The sequence below is a fragment of the Citrus clementina genome, unplaced genomic scaffold (genome assembly GCF_000493195.1).
Source record: "Citrus clementina cultivar Clemenules unplaced genomic scaffold, Citrus_clementina_v1.0 scaffold_8, whole genome shotgun sequence".
Taxonomy (NCBI): domain Eukaryota; kingdom Viridiplantae; phylum Streptophyta; class Magnoliopsida; order Sapindales; family Rutaceae; genus Citrus; species Citrus x clementina.
In genome coordinates, this window is record NW_006262022.1 from 9788430 (window position 1) to 9806884 (window position 18455).

Genomic DNA, 18455 nt, shown 5'->3' on the forward strand with positions numbered 1-18455 from the left:
ATAGAGTGTACCAAATTGAATTAATACAATGAGAAAAAGAATAAAGATTCTTCAATGAACGTTAACAAAACCCAACCCTACCTATGAACGACGACCGCTTGACAAAGAAAGCCAAGCTTAGGGCTCAAATGAAGATGCACTACTAGAAAAATAGTCTTTACTGATACTTGTGTTCTGACACTTTATTTAAAAGTATCAGTATATACATATATTTAGATCATTTTCCGCGTTTAATAGATATGTATCACTAATTACTAATACTGAAGTATCAATAGCTTTAGTAATAGCGATCAATGACGCTTAGGTATCAGCAATTAAAAATTATCATTTTAATTTTGTTTTAGTCCGAATTCAAACCCAAGACCTCTTAAACCTAGAGCTTCTACATTGAATCAAAAGACCACTAGGCTACGAATTAGTTTTAATTTTTTTAAAGTTGTGTTTTTTGAGTGGATAAAACCAAACAAATGGACAAGTCTTATCTTATCCAAAATACAACTTTTCAACTCCCTCTACCAAAGTATTCGTTCCCTCCTAAGCTTCCCAGATCTGAAAAATCCCTAACATCCAAATTGTCAAAAAGTGGGCGAGCGTGGTGCATTCGGCCGTGGTGGCCGCGGCGACCGTGGAGGCCCACGTGACCGTCGCCGCGCTAGACGCAGAGAGGAAGAAGAGAAGTGGGTCCTAGTCATGAAACTCGGCCGTCTGGTGAGAGAAGGCAAGATCAGGAGCCTCAAGCAAATCTACCTCCACTCACTCCCAATCAAGGAGTATCAAATCATCGACACGCTTATCGACCACAAATTGAAGGACGAGGTTCAAGGCCTTCGTCGTCGTCGGTGACACGGACGGCCACGTGGGTCTTGGCGTTAAGTGCTCCAAAGAGGTTGCCACTGCCATCCGTGGCGCTATCATATTGGTGAAGCTGTCGGTGATTCCGGTGAAAAGGGGTTACTGGGGTAACAAGATCGGGAGGCCACACATCGTGTCGTGTAAGGTGACTGGTAAGTGTGGCAGTGCCACCGTGAGGATGGTTCCGGCCCCACGTGGTGCCGGAATTGTGGCGGCTAGGGTTCCAAAGAAGGTGCTGCAGTTTGCTGGTATTGACGATGTTTTCACATCTTCTCGTGGGTCGACCAAGACTCTTGGAAACTTTGTCAAGGCAACCTTTGAGTGTTTGTTGAAGACATATGGCTTCCTTACACCTGACTTCTGGAGGGAGACTCGCTTTGTGAAATCTCCATACCAAGAGTACATAGATCTTTTGACGGCAAAGCCCATCAGCAAGGCAGTCATCACAGAAGTTGATCAAGTTGAGCCTTAAGCTACTTATGGCTACATGGAGAGGAGAGCATTAGAATGAAAGGCATTTTGGTCGACTTTATAGTATAGCTTTGTTTGTTACAGACTTTTCTGTTTTTTATTGCTGCAGGACTAGTATGTTGCTATTTGGGGGCAATTGTTTGCTTTAAAGTTTTACAATCAGAGTTTTCTTGAATGGATGTTTATTTATCATTGGCTAAAAAAAAATTGTCAAAAAGTGCTCAGCACTGATCCTATTAAACCGGTGGCACAGGTTCACCATTTGCCTTCAAAATCCTAACTTCTTGTTTCTTTTCTTATTTTATGATTTCGGGTCTCTCTTATTATCATTAGATCTTGAGTTTTTTTTTTGTTTTAATTGTTCTTTTAGGTTTAAATAAGTGATTTGAAGAAGAGCTTCTATGTTTCTTTGGCTACTTGGAAGAAACTAAAAGGTATTATTTCTTTGGCTACTTGGAAGAAACAAGAAGGTAAAAATTTAGCTTTTATTGTGTTTTTTTCTCTGCTACTTTCTTTTCTTTTATTGGCACCAAATAGCCTTTATTATATCTACTTTAGAAAATATTGTGTTTAGGGTGATCGTCACTATAAGGTTAACTTTATTTCGCTGATGAACGACATTAAACATTTTTTACACTAAAAATAGAATTTAGTGATATTTATGGAATTTCAAACTGCTGTCATATAAAATGTTTGTGCTGTAGGCTAAACATAAAATGCTCCACTTATAATATATAGCTTTCGTATAATCTTCATTTGTCAGATTTTTCTTTGGATTTATGTGCTCGAATTATGATCAAAATAATGTGAGATGTTATTCTGGCTTGAGTGATGATGCATGCTTGGACTTTACCTGTACTTCTTGGATTGGCTGCAGTAATTTTTTAGTACTGGGTTGTATAAATTATACTGTAGCTAGCTTCCATTGGATGAGAAACTAAAATAATGTACTTGTCAATTAAAAATAAAAAATAAAAAAAAATTGTCGAATAATTACACAGGGAATGATGCAGACTTACACAGGTTCTTTTCAATGTGAATGGTGCAGACTTACACAGGTTCTCAACATTGCCATCAAAACCATTCAAGAATAAACATGGCCATTATATCAAATTGGTAAGTGTCACTTATGTGCCCGTCATTTGGTGGTTTTTCTAATTTGGATTCACGTGTTCCTTTTCTAACCAACCGAACATTGCTTCTGATGATTTTTGGTCTTCTTAGTTTTCCACAAAAATAGAAAACCAAGTTCGGTCTTTCTTTCTTTATTCGCTTTCCATCAAGGCATAAATCAAAGGAGAGCGCCCAGCTTCACAAAATGTGCAAATATATATGTATATATACACGTAGTTCAAGTGATTCTACTGAGAAATAGTACCCAAACCCCCCTACTTATTGAATTTACCATATTCCTACCAATCTATACTCTCCTGGCTGTTCCTTGAGAAATACAGAGATTTGAGCTTGACATACTTTTCCAATAGGATCCTTAAATATATACATATAATAATTTATTACTCCAGTTGTTTATATATGCTAAAATTATTCAAACTGCAAAATTCTAAATTCCAGTTCCTTGTTGGTCACCCGAAGCTATATGCAGAAATGGCGACTTCATCTTGGAAAATTTTATTTGTATAATCTTTAAAATTATTATTATTATTATTTCAAGAACTCTATATTTTTACCGCAGGAGTGATATGTCAATTAAGAAAATGTGAAGGTTACGCACGCTTACACCTTTGTACAGGCTACAGCAATTCCAACACAGTGAGGATTTTTCTTTTTCTGCTGTGCATATATTTAGCCATCTCCTTCACCACTGCGAAAGTGTTTTTTTTTAAAATTTTTTAAAATTTTTTTCCTAGTGATGAAGGTTGAAATTAAGTTATTAAATAAAATAGAGGAGTTTAAGGAAATTAACAAGAATGTGCTTAATCGATCAAGTAGACGGTTAATTTATAAAAGAAATGCTTTGTGTGATTATCTGAAAATTGTAGAAACGCTATTAGTTTGTCATTTCTATTAACTTTCTTTCTCTGCAGCAAAATAATTAAACATTGGAAGTATGCATATAAATGAGGAGGCAGCAAGGTTATTGGATTTCTTTAAGGGAATGAATGAAGTCAGTCCCTACACTAACTACTTGGCTGATGCCTTAGTAATTAATTGCTTAACATTATGATGTAGTTACTGGGAATCTAGTGAATAATTTTCAACAAGTAATTGTATTTTTACCTAGTTATCGTTCTTACTCTATTTAGAGTCATTAACTTATTATAAATAACCTTACCAAAAGAGAATAATCATTAACTCCCTTTTTTCTTATTTATATCTGTAGTTGAATAAACTGTATTTCTCTGGTATTTTTAAGGAAATAAACTACAACTTCCTCGTTCACTAATTTTTCTTTGAAATAACTGAGTTTACTTATAAATAGTGTATGAATATTTTTTCTTTAGGTTTATTTATATTAACCATTGTTTCTCTAATGGTTGGGAATTGTCAGCTAATTTTTTCTCTCTTTTCCATGTATGCATATTTGCTCAATGTGTTTGAAGTATTTATTCCTCAACTTCACTTGTATCCTAACCCATACAGTCTATTGAACAGAGAAGCTGCTGCTGTGATAACGCAATTATACTACTCATATTCAAAGAGTGAAAGACAGTCATCATTCTCAATTTAGCTTCTAGATTTATTAAATTTAGCCACAAGTAGTAGGCATTTGATTGGATGGTAGAAATTTTTATGTATTGAATTTGGATTATTTAGTTATGAGAGTAGGATATCTCATATTTTGGCTATTGAAGTTAAATTTGTAATATATACTAATAATATTTAAATGTGAAATGAAAGATTTTGTGATATAAATTAATTTCTTTTTGTCATTTTGTGGTGCTTTTAATTTTACCAATAAATCAATAGGCAATGATCCAATTCAATTTTTTATTTTTTTAAAAATAAATTAACTAGTGATATCATGGTAACAATAATCATAGACACTAATAAAATATCAATAACTACTAACACTATGGTGTCATAATATCGGTGATACTGTAGTAATAGTAATCACTGACACCACTTACAAGTGTCACTATTTTTCTGACTCCCAGATTACTGACACAATTAACAAGTGTCAGTGAAAGTAATTTCTGACATTATTCTAAAGTCAGTAAAGACCATTTTTCTAGTAGTGATGGTGATAATCCTCAGCAACTTTCATTCAGACTTAAATTAATGGAGTTGCAAAAACTGTTGAAAATAAATTGGTTGGTGGTGAGGTTGGCTTGATTTTTAACCCGAGGACATTATTATCAGTTATCGACAGTGTTGATAATAATCTCTCAATTTTCTTCTCACAAAAGTCCATGCACAGTTAATTACACCTTGGAAAAATACTGTATTGTCAGATTATTGACATGATCAATTGGATATAGAGCTCTAAGTAATTAGTTGAATGCTCTCTGGAACTCAACTTTAGGGTTCTCTATCATTGATTTGGAAAATGACTACTTTCTAGTATTACTTAAAACAGAGGGTGATGCGGAGTTCGTTTTATCTCAGGGTCTATGGACAATTATGAGTCATTGTCTTGTTGTTCAACCATGGACTCCATATTTTGATAGTCCCAAGGAGGAGATCAATTCGGTCATAGCATGGATCCGATTACCTGGTATGGTTCTACATTGTTATTATAAAAGAATTCTGCAGATGCTTGATCAGATCATTGGAACGATAGTGAGAATTGATTACAACACAAAGTCTACTACAAGACGTAAATTTGCACACAGTGCTCTTAAAGTTGCCTTAACAAACCTCTTGTATCCCAATTCTTTGTGGATGGTAAAATTCAAAAGGTAGAGTATGAAAGGCTTCCTCACATCTATTTTCAATGTGGCAAATATAGTCATAGCAAGGATATTTGCCCTGACCGTATGGTAGATACAGCTAACACAGATAGCTTCGGCATGAGGACGGCAAATGCTTTCGATGAGAATTCTAAAAGTAATCCTAACTTTGGGCATTGGGTGGTGGTGTCCAGAAAAGGAAAAAATCGTCTGACAATAGTAAAGCGATTATGTGGAATTCCACACACAATCAATGGAATAATTTTGGTAATGAATCTAGATTTGGAGTTTTAATGAGTGAGAATGAAGGAATGGAAGAACAAGACAATAATAAAAAATCGTCAACTCCCTTTGTGAATAGCCATATTCCTATCAGCTAAAATTATAACTCTGCTAAATTCCAAAAGACTTAGCCTTAGGAAAAACAAAGAATAATAAAGAATAATATCAGTACGCCAAACCTAAAATTATTAACAAGTGACAAGTCTGCCACTACTCTCCCAACTACTTCCCCACAAATGAAAATGTTAGTGGCACACCCATGCAAATCCCACGTACTCTGTGTATTAACCATGCAAACTAAATGAATTTCCCAGGTTCAACCATAATCATTACTAGCCTTAATCCCCTATATCATTCTGCAGTTTCTTTTAGTTGACTAAAAACACTAAACCTACAACATCTTCACCCGTTGACCTCACTTAGAATGATAATGCTTTAAGTAATCATGATGACCTAAATAAACTCGAAGGTGATCCCTCCGATCATGGCATATTGGCTTAACTGAGAGCATGTTAGACAATAAATATCGAGATTACATAGGTGAGACCGACGATAAGATAAATAATCTGATGGGGATATTTCCCTAGAGGATAATATGTAGTGCTTGAGGCCTAGGAGCAGTTTGTGTAAGGATTCTATCTCATCTTTAAAATTTTCAATGTCAGTTTCAATAATGTTTTGGAATGTTTGGGGAGTAGCCTCGCAAAACTTTCATCAGTCTTTTGCTTCTCTAGTAAAAAATTATAATCCGATTATGGTTGTCATTCTAGAGCCAACAATTAGTAGGATTAAAGCAGATTATTTCATTAAGAAGAGTGGGTTTTGAATTCATATAGAGTTGGAGCTATCGGTTTTTATAGTGGATTTGGCGGTTGTAGAAGGATTTTCTACAAGTGAAAATTGTCTTACATCACAAGCAATTCATCGACTTTAAGATTGCTAAGAATAATATCCTCTTTTCTTCTGTCACTGCAGTGTATGCTAACCCAATCCCTCTTATTAGAAAGTATCTTTGGGAACATCTTTGGAGGATTGCTAACACTATTTAGGGATCTTAGCTTGTGGGGGGTGATTTTAGTTCCACTGTTTATGCATAAAAAAAGAGAGGGGGCTTTTTGAATAGCAGTAGAGGCCGTGGTCTTTTCAACAATTGGTGTATTCACACAAAATGCATGATCTATAGTTTATAGGGCCAAGGTTTACGTGGTCCGGCAGGTCTTTCTTTAAACGGTTGGATAGAGTTGTTTGTCATAAAGAGTGGCTATGCAATTTTGTTGATAGTTAGGTCCTTCACCTACCGAAATTTGACTCTAATCACATATCAATTTTAGTTCACTTTGATAAAGCTGTGAGGAAGGATAGGGATCTAATGACGGCTTGGCTTGCTTATAAAGATTTTAGTAATTTCATTGCTTTTAATTAGCATTATACTGAGCCTTATCTTCATGCAAGTAAAATATTCATCTCTAATGTCTTTCTTTGGAATACAAACTCCTTTATAATATTTTTTATATGAAGAGAAGGCTTCTACCTTGTACTGGGCAATTCAATAAGCTTTAGAAAACCATGCCACAAGGAGTCTTTTATGGCTTGAATTAAAATGAAAAAATGAGCTTGTACAAGTCTTATCTTAGGAAGAAATATTATAGTAAAGAAGTCTAGAAAAAACAGGATAGTGCATCGGGATCTAAATACAGCTTTTTTCCATTAAAAAAAAAAAAAACTCACTAGAAAAAGATAGAGCCAGATTAATGTAATTAAAAATTACTCAGGTCAGTGGCTTTATGATACACATGTCATTAAAAATCATGCAGTCAATTTCTTCTCCACCCTATACTTCGATGATAGTATTGATTTTCAGCCTTACCATCTCAAGGGTTATTATCCTGCTTTAAATGCTACCGACTGTTCCTTCTGAACCGACCTATTGATGATGTTGAAATCCAAAACATTGTTTTTAGCATGAAGCCTCCAAAAGCACTGGTAATAAATGGCCTTTTTACGATTTTTTACTAATCTCAGTAGAGTGTTGTTGTTCCTTCTTTTTATCAGTTTGTTAAAGATACTTCAAGGAGCGGTTGTATGCCTGAATAGAAAAAATAAGGGTTTAGTAGTTCTTATTCTAAAGAATTATAATCCTACGTACTACATGGAAAATATACTACCGCATTAGCTTGTGTACAGGGGCGATCGCCATACAAGGCCAAAGGTGCCATGGCCCCCTAGGATTTTAAAATATTTTGAAATTTTTAAATAAAATATGAATAATTTATGTGAAATGTCCACACTGGCCCCCGTACAATTAATATATAAGGTTGATAGATTAGATAATATTGTAATTTTATAAGCCCAAAAGCAAAATAATTAAAACAATTAAATCAATCCCAAAAGCCCACTTTTATTTTGAAAAGAAAACGAACTTTCATTAAAGTCTTTAACTTTCTGCAGCGCGAAAGCCCACTTAAGTCACTTACAATGGCATCAAAATAATTAAAACAAAAAAGAAAAAAGAAATCAGCCACAAAACCCAGAACATCAGCCAACAAATCGCGATCGCGAATAACATATCCCAAAAATCACTTGCAACTCAACCGAAATTTCTAAATTTCCCAGTAGCAAACATGAGAAAGCCATCAAAAATTAATCAATACTTCAAAAGGAAAAATGCAAAAGCCAATACCAAATCTCCAAATATTGAAAATTCACAAGTCTCACTTACCAATTCACTAAATTTTAGAAATCTACCTTTAACATCTCCAAGAATTGAGACAAATCCAGTTAATACTCAACTTTTGGAGCGTGATCCAGGGTTGCGTCCACAAATATGGGTTTATGATATTAATCAACGGGATGAAATTTGCAGAGCATACATAATGGCTGGTCCATATCAACCAAGACTTTCAGAGTATCCCAAATATGGACCAGAAAAGCACCTTCGTCGTTTTCAATCTTCATGATTCGATTCTTTTCCTTCTTGGTTGGAATATTCACCTATAAAAGATGCTGCTTTTTGTCTACCATGTTATCTCTTCAATACACCATCTGCACATCCAAAATGTAATGCTTATACTGTTAATGGGTTTAATGTCTGGAGAAAGGTTAAAGATGGGAAAAATTGTGCCTTCCTTAATCATGTGGGAAAGGATCCGAATTCAACTCATAAAAAGGCTGAAAAATCATGTGAGGATTTGATGAGGCAATCTCAGCATCTGCCACAGGTATTTAATCGTTATTCCTCTCAAGAAATTGAAAATAATAGACTGCGGTTAAAAACTACAGTTGAAGCAATTAGATACTTAGCTTTTCAAGGTTGTTCTTTTAGTGGCCATGATGAGAGCAAAAAATCATTAAATCGTGGAAAGATTGCAGAAGTTATATTTGATAAAGCTCCAAAATATGCCTCCTATATATCACCAAATATTCAAAAAGAAATTTTACATGTCTTTTCCATGAAAGTGAAAAAGGCAATTCGTGAAAAAATAGGAGATGCAAAGTTTTGTTTAATTGTAGATTAATCACGCGATGAATCGAAGAAAGAATAGATGGCTGTAGCTTTGAGATTTGTTGACAAAGATGTTTTGTGCGAGAACCTTTTTTTGGACTTGTTCATGTTTTTAATACTTCTGCAGTGACCTTGAAAGATGAGATATACTCTTTATTGTCTCATAATAATTTAAATATTCAAAATATTCTAGGGCAAGGATATGATGGTGCAAGTAACATGCGGGGTGAGTGGAATGGTTTACAAGCTTTAATTTTGAAAGACTGTTCATATGCTTACTACATTCATTGTTTGGCCCATCGACTACAATTGGCTTTAGTCGCAGTATCTTATGAGATTGTTCCTATTCATCATTTCTTTACTAAACTGACTTCTGTTGTGAATATTGTTGGTGCTTCTTGTAAGCGCAATGAAGAACTGAAACGTGCTCAAGCTGCTGACATTGAGTACATGATTTCCATTGATGAGCTTAAGAGTGGGAGAGGGCATAATCAAATTAGCACTTTACAAAGGCTTGGGGATACTCGATGGAGTTCTCACTTCAGGTCAGTCTCCAATTTAATAAAAATGTTCAGTGCAACATGTTCTGTTCTACTTAATATCATTGATGATGGCACTAATGCTTTCCAACGAGGAGATGCTGATGCTGCATATGAGGCAATGACTAGTTTTGAGTTTGTTTTTATCTTGCACCTTATGAAAGAAATTATGGCAATCACTGATATACTTTGCCAAGCTTTGCAATCTAAATCTCAAGATATTTTACATGCTATGCATCTTGTTTCATCAACTAAAGAACTTACGCAGAAATTTAGAGATAATGGATGGATTACTTTGCTTAATCAAGTGAAATCATTTTGTGAGGCTAGAAATATAGATATTTCATAAATGAATGCTCATTATGTTGCAAGACAAGGTCGAGCTCGGCGTCAAGAAGATAACTTTATTGTTGCTGAACATTATAGGGTAAATTTGTTTTATGCTATTATAGATTGCCAATTACAAGAGTTAAGTAGTCGATTTAATGAACATGCAGTGCAGTTGCTTATATTTAGTTCAGCACTTGATCCTCGAGAATGTAGGGAGCCATTTAGAATTGGTGATGTTTGTCAATTGGCAGACAAGTTTTATCCAGCAGATTTCACAGACGTTGATAAAATGAATTTAAAAATCCAACTTGAGCATTATGATTATAATGTAGTTCAACATCTAGAGTTCAAAAGTTTGTCGACCATTTCTGACTTGAGCCAATGGTTGGTTAGTACTAGAAAAGCAACAATTTTCCCCCTTATCTATAGAATAATTGTTCTTGTGCTAACTCTTTCAGTGTCTATTGCAACTACGGAACAATCATTTTCGGCTATGCGTATAGTAAAGACAAGACTTCGCAATAAAATGGAGGATGAATTTCTTACAGATTCATTGATTATGTACATTGAAAGGGAAATTGCAGAAAAATTAAGTATTGAATCAATAGTCAACGAGTTTCGAGATATGAAAGAACGTCGTATTCCATTTTAATGTTGGAGATCCTGATTTTGGTGGGTTTAGTATCTTATGTTAAGAATATTTTGTTGCTTGAGGAAGCTTTTTCCCTTTACAGTTATGATGGTTTTTGTTTAAGTTTTTTCTTTATTTTGATAGCTTCAGTACTTTAAGACTTGGAATTTTGTATGGGTGGAGGCTCTTTTGCTTTGTAATCATCTTCCTTCATGAATTATAAATGTAAATTTTTTTCATTTAGTATCTTACTATTTTTTTGGATGATTTGGTCTGGTTGTAATTTATTACTTCTAATAGCATCAAAATTATAAGTTTAAATTTGGCCCCCCTAAAATTTCCTCTTGAGGTCCGCCCCTGCTTTTGTACAATGGCCTACAAGACTCTTATCAAAATAATTGCAAACAGGCTTCAATCTTTTCTTCTCAACTCATCGATTCATGACAACAAGTTTTTCCTTAGGCCGACATATTATTTAAAACATTGTAGTTACTTAAAAATTTATTCACTCGATGAGAAAGAAGTCAAGAAGGAGGAGATACAAGGCTATTAAGGTGGATTTAGAGAAGGATTTTGACAAGCTCAACTAGAACTTTATCCATGAAACTCTTATTAAAACCAAAATTCCTTCTAATCTAATTCATCTAATAATGTTGCTAGGAAATTTTAATCTCGCCCAAGATCTTGCAATTAAAAATATCAAACAAATAATAAATAGAAAAATAGATGGAGAATAAAATTAATCACACAGCACAAAAATTCACACAGAAAACTCCTACACTAGGGAAAAACCATGGCCGCAAAGGATGGCGAGAGAAAAATCTATTATGTGAAAAATTATTACAATCACTCTAGTATTTTTCCTCACACCCAAAACTCCAATAACACTCAATTCTCAATAGATTTGTCGTTTCTCTCACACTAAAACTGTATACTTGCGGAGAATTTATTATTGTGTTATAAAAATAAGTGAATATAACCTCCATATATAGTGATTATTTCTTGTAGGAGAAATATTCCTTTTTTATACTAATAGTATTCCTCCTTGAATAAGTCATGTGGAGAAATTAATTATTCCTTAAATAGGAATCCTACTAAAGAGGAAAATATCTTAGGAAATCCCTATTGAAAAATAAGACATATTTCCTAACAATTTCCACCGTGGCGAGTTTTTCAATTAGGTGATAAAATATTATCTATCGTATATCCACACGATCATGTCATCTCCACCATGGGTAAAATCTTGTCCTCTATCCAGCAGCCACAATTCTCTATATCGAGAGTCATCATACTCTACCTTATCCAAAGTACATATACTCGGCATTTATCGATCACCTTGCTGCAAATACCCACTCCCATGTTTTGCTTCCTTGAGAAACCGCAACCATCAACACCAAAAAATTCCACCACGCACTTTGCATAAATGTCAAACCATGCCTTATGTGCAAATATGTGGACCCGCAAGTAGTAAACATTCTTTTCCATGGCACTAGTAGCTCGCCATGAGGATATCTTCATCATCTATTACAGGGGACCATTGTCTCATACAATGATGAGAGACTTTCCGCCAGCAATATTATCAATGTCTTCATATACTAACTAGGAGTCATTTGCCGAGCTTGGTCTATTTACTTTATAACAATTCTTTTTTAAGGCGTATTGATTGTCCATACACTCAGCATACTCCTTTCTTCTTGAAGTTATTTTTCTTCCAATTACCAACTGTCAATGCTAAATCATCAGAAGCATCATTATTTCTACCACTCAGCCTTCTTTCTTTTGAAAATAGAGTACTAATAACTTCTTCAAGATCCACAGTCTCCTTCCCATACATTAAAGTAGGCAATAAAGTGCATTGTCTTCATATTCAATTTTAACTCCAATTGCCTTCAGTTCTGTCACGATGCCATTGAGAACACTAAGATGATTAAAAAATTTTATACCTTCAATCATTCTTAGCGTGTGGAACCGTTACTTAAGGTACAAGCGATTAAAGATGCTCTTTGTCTTATATAAATTTTCTAGTCTCTCTTAAAATTCTTTTGCCGAATGAATCTTTCATACATTAGTAAGAACATTCTTTGCTCGACATAATCGTATAGCACTTTAGAGCTCTTTCATCTAATTCTTCCCAATCTTCATCACTCATAACAAATTTCCTAGAGTCACTACTAGAAGCAGGGGATGATTTGCCCTTTAAAGGCTTGTGTAGCCCAGATTGAATCAATACATCCTCGACCTAAATTTGGTACAAGCCAAAAATTTATTCTTCTATCAAACTTTTCAACCTTAATCCTTACAGGATTTGAAATTTTTTTTTACAGATATAATTGCTTTGCAGAACAACCTTTAACTCTTACACACTTGTTAGGGAATTTTAATCTCGCCCAAGATCTTGCAAGCAAAAATATCAACACAAATAATAAAATAGAAAAATAGATAGAGAAAAAAACCAATCACACAACACAAGAATTTACGAGGAAAACTCCTATACTGGAGAAAAACCACATCCACCAAGGACAGCAAAGAAAAATCCACTATGTGAAATTTTTGTAATCACTCTCGTATTTTTCCTCACACCAAGAACCCTAAAAACATATAGTCTCTCAATAGACCTACCGTTTTTTTCACACTAGAAATTATCTACTTACGGAAAACTTGTTGTTGTGTTATACAAATTAGTGAATCCAATCTCCCTATATATAGTGATTATTTTTTGTATGAGAAATATTCCCTTTCTTATACTAGTAGTATTCCTCCTTGAATAAGTCATGTCCTAAAGGGGAAATTACTTATTCCTTAAATAGGAATCCTACTAAAGAGGAAAATATTCTAGGAAATCCTTATTGAAAAATAAGAAATATTCCCGAACAAATGTAGTGTATCACTACAATTCACATGAATGTGCTTTAACAAGGTGAGTTAATGAGTGATTTTGTTTCTACTAGCGATATAAGACAGAAGGGCCTATATGTCCATATATTTTGGTGCTTTGTATTGAGCGGCTTAGCCATGGTATTTGTCTGTCAGTGACTATAGCGGAGTGGAATCCATTACAATTTTCTTGTTATAAGACTCATCTTATTTACTATCTCTTTGTAGATAGTATTCTTTTGTTAGCTGAGGCCTCATGTGATCAGGCTAAAGTTCTTAATTCTATTATTAATGCTTTCTGAAATTGAAACCATTAGTTCTCTTTTTGTGTTGTTGTGACATATAGCATAATGTTTGTTACATTCCAATATTAACATAGCTTCCCTCTCAAGCTTTTGTGCTTTCACAGCCAGGCTATGAGCCTTTAGATATGGATATCCTGTATGCTGAGGGAATTACATCAACCAATGGCCTTTCTTGCGTGGAATATTCATTTCTAGAGGCAACACAAGAGAGCTCCATTGACTCTTCTAATCAAAATGATCCCTCGAAAATGTTACTTTGGATAAGCCAAAAATGCAATGCACTTTGCCAGATTTTGCTATTGTTGTCGCTGATTAAGTACCGCTGCGAGATATAGATTTAGTGATGGAATAAGTTAAATAAAAAGGTCACCTGATTGTTTATAGAATTTTTTTCCATTATTATCAACAATGTTAAGTCTCTGTGATATCCGGCACGAGTTTGATAATAAATTGTTCATGTAACTTTTTTAAGTATCAACTTATTGGAGTGGATCCAAAAAGCTTTAGGGAGAACTATAAATGGCAATAAATTTTTGAAGATGTTGACATGGTCTTCTTTTGTTTTTCCCTGGCCTGCTCCGACGAAGTGTTTAAAGGTAGCAAAAGAGTCTTACTAATAAGATGTTGGCAAGTAGGCAGCTCTTCGAGAACATTTTGATTTATCCAACCTTTAATCAAAAGAATTTCCTTTTTATACTCAACAACTATCATATACTAAAGTAAAAGATTGTCCTCTCACTCAATGTGAATTGTTTTATGACTTCAATATTTGTGTGAAGATGTAGTTAATTGGTCTTGGGGACTAAAGTGCAATCGAGTAAGAATTGTGTGGGTCATTGTGCAGATTGCATTTAGTTAAGGGATGCTTATGTAATTTTCTACCGATGTGGCCTGTTTGTTAAAGTTCGTTATATGGTTTCTGGAAAATTTACATAAATGTGATGTTGGTGTGCATCATCTGATATATAGGCTCTTTCTCCTTCATTTCTTCTTCGATTAGAGTAATTCTTATTTATGTTTGTTTCTTGTAATCTCCTCCTCAGTTGTGATATGTTTGTACTCAGTTATGATCAATGAAAGAGTGTGAATTTTTCCTTCAAACTTGTTAGCTCGTTCTCTCAAACTCAATTCTGTTTTTCGTTCTTTGATGTGATCTTTATCAACCTTGGTTTCAATTTGATCTTGATTGATTAAAGGTTGAAGAATCAAGTTAGTTCTTATATCAGAGCTTTGTTGATTCTTGGGCTTTGTTGATTCTTAAGGTGGAGTTTCTTGAAGCCAGGGATGAAGATTTGAATAGGTCAGATGCTAAAGCTGATCCATTTATTGAAAATAAAGCTGCTGAAATCCAAGACTCACAACAAACTAATTTGCAGAGCTATCAACTAGCTAGGGACCGAAGTAGAAGGCAAATCAAGGCACCTGTGAGGTATGGCTATGTAGATTTGATTGCTTATGCACTGATGAGTGCAGAAGATATGCCAATTGAAGAACCTGCTAGCTATTCTGAGGCCATTAAAAGTGAGAAATGTGATAGATGGATAGAAGCAATGAAAGAGGAGGTGAACTCTTTACACAGAAATCAAACATGGACACTTGTTCTAAATCCAGGTGACAAGAAGCTTCAAGGAAAGACTTGTAGCTAGAGGTTTTACACATAGAGAGGGTGTAGATTTCAATGAAATCTTCTCTCATGTGGTAAAACACAACTCTATCAGAATTTTCTTGGCTATGACAACATTGCTTGACATGGAGCTTGAGCAAATGGATGTTAAAACTACTTTTCTAAATGGAAAGATTGAAGAGCATATTCTGATGACTCAGCTTGAAGGTTTTGCAGAGAAATGGAAAGAAAATTATGTTTTTTGCTACAAAAATCACTATATGGACTCAAGCAATCTCCTAGACAGTGGTATAAGAGATTTGATGAGTTTATGGTGATTAATGGCTACACCAGGAGCAAGTATGACAGCTGTGTTTACTATGGTAGCTCAGAACGAGGTGGAATGATATATCTACTTCTCTATGTAGATGATATATTAATTGCAAGCAAATATAAAACTGAGATTGACAAACTTAAGAAACTATTGAACCATGAATTCGAGATGAAAAACCTTGGTGATTAGTATTAAAAATTGTTTAATTATCAAGCAATAATAATAATATTTTGTGCTTATGTTATAATTTATATTTGTGTTTATGTAATATATTAGGAATTATTAATTATGTTTTAAATATATTTAATTTTGTGTATTTTTATGTGTTTATTAGGTAAAATATTAATTTCACGTAATTCGAGGCTTCATACAGATAAACGGAGGTCAAATTTGAATTTCGGAGGTCCGAAAACCTTAAGATCAATCAAGATCGGCTTAAAATTGGGCTTGTGTAAAAGAAGTTGACTTTTCCTTTTGACCGAGCACTGATTGGATGATGAAATGAGCTTACAATAGATATGAGTGAATAGGATAGCTAGCAATTTTGACTAAATCTTAACCGTTCATGATTCAATGGCCATAATTGTGCCACGTGGCAATGGTTGGTGAAGCAAGTTGTAGGATCCGAATATTTGTATTCGGGTCAACCTGATCCACCCATTAACCCGCCAAATCTCAACCGTTCTTTGGCCAAATCGGACGAGTCAAATGATGCCACGTGTGATGTTGACGTTTAAAGTTTGACCAGCCGTTAGATCTTGATCTAATGGTTGTGAGGAGCACATGCATGAAGCTTATGATGGATCGCAAAACACTGGATTATGAATTTATTTTTCTATAAATAGAGCCTCATTTTTATGTTTTTAATCATCTCTCTACAACTCTCTTCTTCTCAAATTCTCTCCATCTCCCTGTAATCTTGATTTTCAGGTGTGTTTTTAATATTTTGTATAATTATTTTTATAAATAAAATCAGTTTTATTATCAATTTTAGTTGTTTTTATTACTTTTAATTATAAGTAATTTAATTTTAATATTTATTTTTATTTCAATTATGCTTAACTAAATAATATTAGTTAGGGGAAGGTGAAACTCTTAGGAAATAAATATAATTTAATCAAATTCTATTTTTAATTTTATAAATTAAATTATTTTCTATTTAATTTTATACATATTTTATATTTTGAAATTTTGATTTATTGTAGACAAACAAATGACTTTGGCACAATAAATTCTTAATATCTTAATATAATGTATGGTAAAATGGTATTTTGACTTATTGTAAACAAATTAAATTTTGGCACAATAAATACTTAATCCATCATAAAATTAAAGGGAAAATAATAATAATTTATATAATTAATCTTTTGGGCAATAAATCTAAAAAAATGGCAAAAAGAATTTATTAAATTTTATTTACTACTAAGAGTGGATCCACAACCCTAACTAGTTCAATTTCATAGTTTCATTTAAATTAAGTTGTTTATATGCAAATTTTAATTTCAATTTTTAGTTAAAAAAATAAACAAATTAAATCTTTTCTCTGTGGATCGACCTCAGACTCATCGAGTTATAATACAACAAGACACTCTTATACTTGGGAATTAAAAATTACTTTTAAGTTGTGTTACTTGGAAGTGAAAAAAGGATTCTTAGGATGAAGATCACAAGAAATAGAGTTGTTGGTGTTCTTTTCTTGAGTCAAGAGAAGTATATTAACAAGGTGTTAGAAAGGTTTGATATGCAATAATGCAAACCTGTTCTGACTCCTCTTGGTTCTCAGTTTAAACTGTTTATGTCTCAGGCATCAGATGCTGACATGGACAAGCTCAAAATGGAAGAAATACCATATGTACAGGCTGTGGAGAGCCTCATGTATGCAATGGTATGTACCAGGCCTGATATAGCATACTCAATAGGTGTGGTCAGCAGGTTCTTAAGTTGTCATAGTAAGATTCACTAGGATGCTGTAAAATGGATATTAAGGTATCTCAGAGATACCTCAGATCATGGTTTGATGTTTGGGAGAGCAAAGCAAGCTGTCTATGAAGTGGTAGGATTTGTAGACTTTGATTTTGCAGGAGACTTAGACAGAAAGAAGTCAATCACTGGATACTTGTTCATGTTGAACAACTGTGTGATTAGTTGGAAATCATCTCTATAGGCTGTGGTAGCCTTATCTTCTCTAGAAGCTGAGTTTGTAGCAGCCACAAAAGCAACAAAAGAGTTGATAAGTGCCTATTTTCCATATATTTTGCTATTAATTTCTCCATCTTTTTCTTGTTTTGGTTTTAAATATTCTAGTTATTTTAGTTCATTTTTAATTTAATAAATTATATTTTATTGTGTTAATTTTTATCTTAGTTTTATTTATTTTGTTATTTTAGGTATATTCTGCAATTAAAGAGAAATTAAATCGGAGCATTCAGGAAAAAAATTTAATTGAAGATTGAGAGACAAAAGTGCACAAGAGATCAAGAATTGGAAAGAATTAGGAAATAAAAAATATTCTCCAATTAAAGCTTGTATGGGCCAAGCAAAATTAATGTTCAACATGGAGCTAAAATTGGAAAATGGAAGTGAAAAAAGAAGCCAAGCCATCACATGAAAGCAAAATTGGACAACAAAGATTGCAAACCAAAAGTTGCTAGCACGTGAAAGGAAGGAGAATAAAGCCTTTTGGCTTTTAGGAAATCATGGCCAAATCATTATTGGCTTATTAATTGAAGCATGAAAGTGGCGGTTTTGGGCTTTGAATTTAATTCTTTCCATAGAAGGATTTAAAAAAAAGCCACAATTGAAGCATTATAAAAGAACCAAGAAGAGAATCGGCAACCAAGAGGAGAATCGACAACCAAGAGAAACTGAACAATTTGCAGCC

The 18455-nt window shown here is 33.8% G+C and overlaps 1 pseudogene; it reads left to right on the forward strand.

Annotated features, from left to right (window-relative positions):
- The first annotated feature begins 579 nt into the window (after positions 1–579).
- On the forward strand, positions 580–1330 carry LOC18035138 (annotated as a pseudogene).
- The last annotated feature ends 17125 nt before the right edge of the window (positions 1331–18455 follow it).